Below are 4,135 nucleotides of genomic sequence, written 5' to 3'. Positions count from 1 at the left end.
GAGCCCAGGGCGCCGGGGCCGGGGCGGCCGCTCCTGGTGCAGGGAGCGGGTGAGCGGGGCGCGAGGGGCGGCGGTGCCGCTCGGGGGGCGAGCGGGCTCCGGGCCACGGTCACCGCCGTGCCGGCCCCGGCCCTGGGCTCTGGCGTTTGCCAGCTTCCTTCTTTTTCATCATCTGCCGCTGCCTTGCCGGCTGATGCAAGGTGCTCTGTTTCATAAACAGCGTCCTGGTGCTTTAAATGCGCTGGCGCCGAGCCGCGCTCTGGTTCAGGTGCGCTACAGAAACACCTGCGAGGGACAAGCAGTGGGGACTGGGAGGGAATGTCCTGCCTTGGTAGAGTCTGGCTTTTAGAAGCTGCGTTTGTCTTTGCTTCATAGCAAGGAAATACTCTGTATGGGTTGCTAAATATATTTTTAGAGAAGAATGTTACTTAGSGGAAGAAATTACCACATAGTAGAAATAATAAACTTCCGTGAGAACCCTGAAGGTTAATGCCACTGAACCTGTTTTTATTTTTGTTGTGCAACAAAGAAGCGGCTGTAGAGAGAGCTGAGAGTTTTTTACTTGGAATGACAGCGCAGCAAACTCCATAGACCACATTCATATTCTGGTTGATGCCTGTTACTAATTTTTGTCCATGCTGACTGAAGGTTATTTTTTTTAGTCTAGGAAATCCTCTTTGCAGATGATGGAATTCAGGAGTTTGTTTAGACTGGACTGGTTTTTCTTTTTGAGACTGATATTTATTCTGCTTCMCAGTGGATAAATAGGATGTGGTATCTCAGATTTATTTTTATATACATATCTGGGATAACTTGGTATTACGTTAACAACAATACATATGGCTGTGAGCTTTTACACCTTATGCTTCTGGTTTACATTTCACTAAGGTAGGAAAATAGTTCACGCTTTCAAATTCCTGCCCCTCCCACCCCAAATACATACAAATCAAACTCAGAACATAATGGATATTTATTTTGTCTAGGTAGACATTAAAAAAGTGATGTCAGTTGTGGCAATGGAGATATGTAGTGAGAATACAAAACCAGTGAACCACAGGGTGTGGTTTTGGTTGGTTTTTTCCCCCCAGCCTTTCCTTCTGGCTTGGCCTGWCATACAGGAGATGTGTTACACATCTCCTGTGTCCTGTAGTTATCCCTGCTGTTATTGGACTAGAACCATTAATGTCATCTTGATTTGTTAGGAAGTTTGAAGGCTTTATGTCTTTTTAATTCCTGCTCAAAGCTATATTTTTTTTTAAAAAAAAAAACAACTTTCATTCATGAAGACAGTACCAACATTTCCAGCCCCTGCCAGTTTTTAGTGGGCCTTTGTCATTTGGTGGAGAATCAAATTGGAGAAGATTTTRTGAGCGGATCTGTTTAGCCATTGGGTTCAAATTAGTATTCTGTATTTCACTGTACTTAAGGGATTGAATTTGACCTCAGATTTAGTTATGACTGTGTATGTTTAATTAATCTGTTACAGAAATAAGCTGTTTAGCTGAAATTTAGAAGGTTGAAGTTTAGAAACACTSTACTTTGGTAATTTTTTTATTAAAGCTTTTTAGGTATTTTTGATCTTTGAGATTTAAGTAATAAAATGCTTTAATTTTGGCAAATGTTTTATACATAATATATCTGCTAAATTGTAGGAATACATTTTTCCTAGAGATGCCCTTCAGTGTGATGCAAAACTGTCTATTATAATTTGGCTAAATTTAGTAGTTCTAACCATAAACCTTAGTGTTCTTATAATTATTCTTCATTTTTATTCCATTATTTTTCTTAATATTAAAGKCTTTTCTATTTTGGTGATCTGTCACCTGTATGCAGCTAGATATGCATGATTACTGTAATATTCTGGTTGAATACAAAATAACTGACTTTTGACTCAAGGCCATTTATCAAGACAAGTGAGTAATAGAAAACTATGATTGTACCAGTACCTACACAGGTCCTGAAACTTTTGTTTGRGAAGGAAGGATGTGTTTATGTGGAACCAAGGCCACGGTTGGATGGTGAGAATAGAACATACACTTGAGTTTATGCAGTGCTCAATTAGCTGTCAGTCTGTGGTGTGGATGGAGAGGCAGAGCAGGGTGGTGTTGCTGTTGACTTAGGCAGAGCCCACAGTGAAATGCTGAGTTAGCTGGAGGAAGAGTGCTGTTGCAATATCCAGCACAGAGTCTGCTGTTACAGTTTGCCTTTCAAAATCTGTAGATTTGCAAAATCTGTAGACCTGTATCGAACTATACTGCTGCCCTGAAATTGTCTTTTAAGAATTCACTTCAGATTTTGCAACATAGCCAGCGATATTTCTGAGAGGTGATGAGTTCTGGTACTGGTAGTTACCTTCCTGTGAAAGGAATGCTGCTGCTGCTGGATGCCTGGTCAAATTCAGAATAATTAATGACAACAAGCAGATGTTGTTGTCACATGTAAACTCTGGAACACACTCTTTGCCATTTGGGCATTTGTTATTTTGATGATTGARGAAATATGATTTAAAAATAAATCACAATTGAAAAAAAATAAAAATTGATCCTTGTATGCGGTATGATTAAAAAAACTCAAACAAYCTGAACCAAAATAGATTTCTTCCCACCCCCTCCAACCTGACATTCCCTGGCTGAGATTCCAGGAAAAGCACTAATGAAGGAAGAAAAATATCAACAGGAAAATGACAACCAAATTCAAAGTAGGGCTTTAAAAAAAATAGAAAATCAGTTTCTCTCTAAGTTTGATACCTAAGTTAATTGTTAGTAAATAATTTTGCTTTATAAACTGTTACTGTGATTATTACCATTGCCTTTTTTTAAATAGAGGAATTGTAAATATATTAGTTGAAGTTGAGAAAAAACTTTTATTTTAGAAAAACACGAGATAACTCCCATAATGCAGAGATATGAGACACATGTTTACTGTGTTTTGTGAGAAAGCTAAATGGAATTGGATGTTTTGTATTTTGTTGTGCCAATTTCTAGCCACACTGGTGTAGTTAGATGGTCTCATTCAAAGTTCTGTGTATGCTTTCTGTGTTAAGACACTAGGAGTAAAGACAGGATTGTTTATAAAGTGTTAAWAATAAATTTAAACACACAGGTGCTTTCCTCTGTGTTCTTACTGGGATTCAGTAAGTGTGGGAAATAAAGCAGGTGTCTGAAATGCCATGATTCCATGAAAAAAAACTTTATTGAACCATGATTTCTTTGGCTGTTTTATTATGTTGATGCATAATGTAACAAGCAATCAATTGGAAATCGTTCAATTTTGGGAAGATTTTTTCCAACAAATCCATAGTAAATTTGATATAACAATTTGATTTATTTTTATTTCAAGGAGCAAGAAATGTATTAAACTTCTTTATAAAAGTGTTTTTTCCTAGTTAAGAACTTCAAAAAGTCATCTGAATATGCAGCAATAATGAATACTGTGTATTCTTGGCAAATTCCTGGTAAAAAGRAGATAAACAGACAGTTGCAGCTGGACAGTTCTCTTCTGAAATTGACTACCAAAGTCATCTGGTAGTATTGTAACAAATAAAATTTATACTTCAGGTTATTTTTATTCTGTTTTTGCAGTTGCCAGGTACTCTCTCAATTTTCTTCAGAATCAGTGTACTTSAGATCACGTGAAAGGAGTGAAAGAAACAGGAAACCTTGTTTTTGCCCAGTAGTGGAAGAAAATTAGTTCCAAAAGATCCTAATCTGTGTCTTCTCAAAAAACCCACAGTGTTTTTCTTGAATAAACTGTATTTTCTGTGCATGTAACAAAGCAGAAATTACTTAATGTACTCACGTCTTAAAATTTTTCTATAGCATTATCATAATTTTGATTATTGGTTTATCAATCAGCCTCATGTTTGTGTGTGTTTAGCTAATCYAAGAGCTTTTTGGCTGGCTGAAATAGGTATGTACCTAGCAAAGCTATATTTGCTCCCAGTATAAAAAAGACAATAGGAAATAAGTACAAAATAATGCATTTTCTTTCTCAACTTTTATTGTGGGTTTTTTTTCTCAATTTCAGAATAACAGTTTGTGTGTTAGTATATTGTTCTGTAACATCATGATTTGCATTCTTGTGTGGTTTTTTTTTTTCAATAGAGCAGTGAAATTTTATATCTTGCATATTAAAT

This window comes from Malurus melanocephalus, unplaced genomic scaffold, assembly GCF_030028575.1.
Source record: "Malurus melanocephalus ecotype Western Australia unplaced genomic scaffold, MMel_1.1 scaffold_163, whole genome shotgun sequence".
NCBI lineage: Eukaryota > Metazoa > Chordata > Aves > Passeriformes > Maluridae > Malurus > Malurus melanocephalus.
Note: the sequence above shows the minus strand (reverse complement) of the source record.